This window comes from Sinocyclocheilus anshuiensis, unplaced genomic scaffold, assembly GCF_001515605.1.
Source record: "Sinocyclocheilus anshuiensis isolate Anshui unplaced genomic scaffold, SAMN03320099.WGS_v1.1 scaffold43, whole genome shotgun sequence".
NCBI classification, from domain to species: domain Eukaryota; kingdom Metazoa; phylum Chordata; class Actinopteri; order Cypriniformes; family Cyprinidae; genus Sinocyclocheilus; species Sinocyclocheilus anshuiensis.
Window position 1 is genome coordinate 1852176 of NW_015549580.1, and position 5777 is coordinate 1857952.

At 32.5% G+C, this 5777-nt stretch overlaps 1 pseudogene; it reads left to right on the forward strand.

Moving 5' to 3' along the window:
* LOC107657607 (DNA repair and recombination protein RAD54B-like) overlaps positions 1 to 693 on the forward strand; it is a 7817-nt pseudogene extending 7124 nt beyond the window's left edge.
* The last annotated feature ends 5084 nt before the right edge of the window (positions 694 to 5777 follow it).

A 5777-nucleotide genomic window follows, 5' to 3' on the forward strand; every position in this document is an offset into this window, starting at 1 on the left:
TATATATATATATATGTACACTACTGTTCTAAGGTTTGGGGTCGTTTTTAAATAAACACTTTCATTAAGCAAGGATGTATTAAATTGATCAAAAGTGCCAGTGAAGACATTTATAATGTTACAATTCAATTTCAAATAAATGCTGTTCTCTTGAACTTTGCGTTCATCAAAGAATCCTGAGAAAATGTATCACAGTCGCCACAAAAATATTAAGCACCTGTTTTCAACTGTAGATTTAGCTTTGCTATTACTGGAATAAATTACATTTTAAATATATATAAAAAAATAAACCAGTTATTTTAAATTGTAATAATATTTCACAATTATATGTTTTTTTACAGTTTTTTTTTACCGATCTTTTTTTATCTTCTTTCAAAATAAAACAAAAAAGTAACCATTTTTATTCATTTGAATGTAAACATTTCCAGGTTTTGTGAAGGAGATAAAGGAGGAGACTGGAAGGGCATGTCAGCTGGGTCGCAATGCCGACAGCACGGTATCATTTCCACAACGAGTCAGCATGTCCGAGCTCATGCACTGGAGGCATTTCTCTGGAGATGTTCAGTCATACAATGATATTTACCTAAATCATGCCCGTAACCACATCACATATGCCTTTCAAAGCACCACTTCCAAATCCCAAACCACAGTCTAAACTCTTCCGCTTCCCGAGACATTTATATACAAACCCACTGCCCTCATGTTGTTTGTAAATATCTGATGTATGATTGAACGTTAAAATTATTCATTAAACACTAAAATCTTTTAATAAATCTTTTTATGTTGTTATTATATTTTGGTTGTGTACGCAAGCTAATGTGTTTGTGTCCATTTAGGGAACCCGCCGATTTAAATATCTGCTCCTTCTGTCAGAATGAATCAGAGCAGTGCACAGAAATAGATTAATAGCGCAATCAGAAACATTAATAGAAGTGGAAAAAAAAGGCACCAGAGGGCATCTGTCAGACAAACATATTTTCACATTAGGCTTTTTTTTTTAGATAGTTAAATCCTGTTTCTAGTTTAATCCTGTCTGAGAAACTCATTCCACGTCAATGTATCCTAAATATAATGATGTTTGTTAATTTTTAATCATTAGTTTACTTTGTTCTTTGGCGATTATGGAAACAGTCTTTACATTGCTAATGAATCGGTTGATTAAATAGTGGGTTGACCTCCATCATCTTGTTTATTGCATTGTTTCCCCCCATTATCATCCTAATTTATACAATGGATGGTTTATATGAAATGTATCCAAAACCAGGATTGTTCCATCTCAGTAGGAGAATTGTTGAACATGACGCTGCGCAGGATTACCTTGGTTGCACAGATGGTTCATTTAATGCATTTTCTAGCTCAATCTGTCCATTGTCACCATTAGTAACAGAAACACTGACTACAGGAATCAGAAATGACAGAGTGATCACGAAAGCAGTGAGGCACAACAGTCACCATCAGGAAATGAATCTGTCAGATCCATGACTCATTAATGAAACAAACCTGAGTGCACGTTCGCTGGCGTTGTTGTTTATTGACAGTGTTTCAGGGTTGAAATGGAACAGTGATAGATCATTCTGCTGTGATATAACGTGTGAGTCACAGATTTTGTATTTCTGCATGCGTTTGTATGTCTGGTGGAGATGGCGTGTTAGTCAGACACTTGTTTATAAGAAACCTCTTGAGAGCCTGACACTATCCAGGTTGTGATGATGAGATCCCAGCAACTGTTACCGGAGTAACAATACAATGTTTATTGGGTCTGTAGGGATGTGTGTTTGTTCCTCAGCCAGGCCTTTACTGTAAGTACCGTCAGGTGTGCAGATTGTTCCTGCAGTGTAGTCCCACAGGGAAGTACTGGCTGTCATTGAACGTAATAAAGATGAGTGACGAGTGTTTCTTATCAAAACAAGAAAACTAAAATTTCATACATATATATATAAAGGCAATGCTGAGTTTATTACATATGTGCATATTATATTGGTCGGTAAGAATTTATTTCTGTGATTGCAAATCTGAATTCTCCGCATCATTACTCCAGTCTTCAGTGTCACATGATCCTTCAGAAATCATTCTAATATGCTGATTTGGTGCTCTTAAAAACAATTTTTATTATCAGTGTTGGAAGCAGTTGTGGTGCTTAATATTTCTGTGCATGTAAATAGTAAGCTTAATGTAATCATATAATATGATGTAAATATTTTCAGGATAATTAATTTTTTTTTCACCTGTTCAGAATCAGAATCAGAATGAGCTTTATTGCCAGGTATGTTTACCAGAGGTGGGACCAAGTCATTGTTTTGCAAGTCACAAGTAAGTCTCGAGTCTTTGCATTCAAGTCTCGAGTCAAGTCCCGAGTCAAGACAGACAAGTCCCAAGTCAAGTCCCGAGTCAAGACAGGCAAGTCCAAGTTGAGTTGCAAGTCCTCAGCTGTAAGATTCAAGTCTTAAACAAGTCATTAGAGCTTTTTGCCCAAATTAGTGTCTCAGTATTAATTACCATATCAAATTCATAGTAATTTATATCAGGAAGGCAGGTAGAATATGTTTGACATAGTTCAATTTCATGTGAGATGGGTGCCCCTAGTAAAACTACTCAAGTTCAGTTTAGGGATTGTGCCAGAATAGGATAAACAGTGAAAAAAACTATTTTCTTAGTAACAGAATAGCAAAGACAACATAATTTCATAGAAATAACAGCTGCAACATACTTTGCATGAATAACACGTTAATAACACAGATATAACAAAGGAATAACACAGGAATACAACAGGATTAACTCAGTAATAACACAGAAATTAAACAGGAATAACACTGACAACAGAAATAACACAGGAATAACAAAGTAATAACACAGGCATAACACAGAATTAACACATTAATAACACAGTTATAACTCAGTAATAACAGTAATAACGCAGTAATAACAGGAATAACACATTAATAACACAGTAATAACACATTAATAACCGTAATAACAGAAATAACACAGGAATAACAGAAATAACTCAGGAATAACACATTCGTAACGCAGGAAAAAGACAGTAATAACAGAAATAACAGTATTAAAACACAGTAATAACACAGTAATAATTCAGTAATAGCGCATTAACACAGGAATAATACAGGATTAACACAGTAATAACTCAGTAATAAAACAGAAATAACAGTAATAACGCAGTAAAAAAACAGAAATAACACATTAATAACAGTAATCAACACAGTAATAATGCAGTAGTAACACAGTTATAACAGAAATAACTGGAATAACACAGGATTAACACAGTAATAACACAGAAATAACACAGGAATAACTCAGTAATAGCAGAAATAACAGTAATAACAGAAATAACACAGGAAACACACAGTTATAACACAGGAATAACCCAATAATAACAGTAATAACACAGAAATAACACAGGAATAACTCAGTAATAGCAGAAATCACAGGAATAACTCAGTAATAGCAGAAATCACAGGAATAACTCAGTAATAGCAGAAATCACAGGAATAACTCAGTAATAGCAGAAATCACAGGAATAACTCAGTAATAGCAGAAATCACAGGAATAACTCAGTAATAGCAGAAATCACAGGAATAACTCAGTAATAGCAGAAATCACAGGAATAACTCAGTAATAGCAGAAATCACAGGAATAACTCAGTAATAGCAGAAATCACAGGAATAACTCAGTAATAGCAGAAATCACAGGAATAACTCAGTAATAGCAGAAATCACAGGAATAACTCAGTAATAGCAGAAATCACAGGAATAACTCAGTAATAGCAGAAATCACAGGAATAACTCAGTAATAGCAGAAATAACAGGAATAACACATTAATAACACAGTAATAACACAGAAATAACACAGGAATAACTCAGAAATAACAGAGTAATAACAGAAATAACACAGGAAACACACAGTTATAACACAGGAATAACCCAGTAATAACACAGAAATAACAGTAATAGCAGAAATCACAGGAATAACTCAGTAATAGCAGAAATAACAGGAATAACACAGTAATAACAGAAATAACACCTGAAATACACAGTAATAACACAGGAATAATTCAGTAATAATACAGAATTAAAACAGTTATAACACAGGAATAACTCAGTAATAACACAGGATTAACACAGTAATAACACAGGAATAACTCAGTAATAGCAGAAATAACAGAGGAAACACACAGTTATAACACAGGAATAACCCAATAATAACACAGAAATAACACAGTAATAGCAGAAATCACAGGAATAACTCAGTAATAGCAGAAATAACAGGAATAACACAGTAATAACAGAAATAACACCGGAAATACACAGTAATAACACAGGAATAATTCAGTAATAACACAGGATTAACACAGTAATAACAGAGGAATAACACAGAAATAATACAGTAATAGCACAGTAATAACTGAAATTCTCAGGAATAACACATTAATAACACAGTAATAACACAGAAATAACACAGGAATAACTCAGAAATAACAGAGTAATAACAGAAATAACACAGGAAACACACAGTTATAACACAGGAATAACCCAGTAATAACACAGAAATAACAGTAATAGCAATAACTCAGTGACAACAGAAATATCACAGGAATAACAAAGAATTAACAGAGTAATAACAGAAATAACACAGTAATAACAGAAATAACAAGAAATAACACAGGACTAACTCAGTAATAGCAGAAATAAGAGGAATAACACAGGAATAACAGAAATAACACAGGAAATACACAGTAACACAGGAATAATTCAGTAATGAAACAGGAATAACACAGTAATAACACAGGACTAATTCAGTAATAACACAGGATTAACTCAGTAATAACGCAGTAATAACACAGAAATAACTCAGTAATAACACAGTGACAACAGAAATAACACAGGAATAACTCAGTAATAACATGGAAATAACAGATATTACTCAGGAATAACACAGTAATAACACAATAATAACACAGTAATAACACAAATATTACAAAGGAATAACACAGTAATAACACAGGAATAACACAGTAATAACACAATAATAACACAGTAATAACACAGGAATAACACAGTAATAACACAATAATAACACAGTAATAACACAGGAATAACACAGTAATAACACAATAATAACACAGTAATAACACAGGAATAACACAGTAATAACACAATAATAACACAGTAATAACACAGGAATAACACAGTAATAACACAATAATAACACAGTAATAACACAGGAATAACACAAAATTAACACATTAATAACAGAAATAACACAGGAATAACTCAGTGACAACAGAAATAACAGGAATAACACAGTAATAACAGAAATAATACAGGAAATACACAGTAACACAGTAATAATTCAGTAATAAAACAGGAATAACACAGGACTAATTCAGTAATAACACAGGATTAACTCAGTAATAACGCAGTAATAACACAGTAATAACACAGAAATAACTCGGTAATAACATGAAAATAACAGATATTACTCAGGAATAACACAGTAATAACACAAATATTACAAAGGAATAACACAGTAATAACACAGAAATAATTCAGTGATAACACAGGAATAACACAGTAATAATACAGTAATAACATAGTAATAACAGGATTTCCCAGCATTTTTTGAACACTGCCGAGTTGCAAACGTGATATTTATTTACAACAATTCAATAATAAGAAGTTAATATTGTGGTATATATTAGACACAATATTGTCTGATTTTGCTAAATTGTGTAAGTGAAAATATTACCTATAAAGCCACAG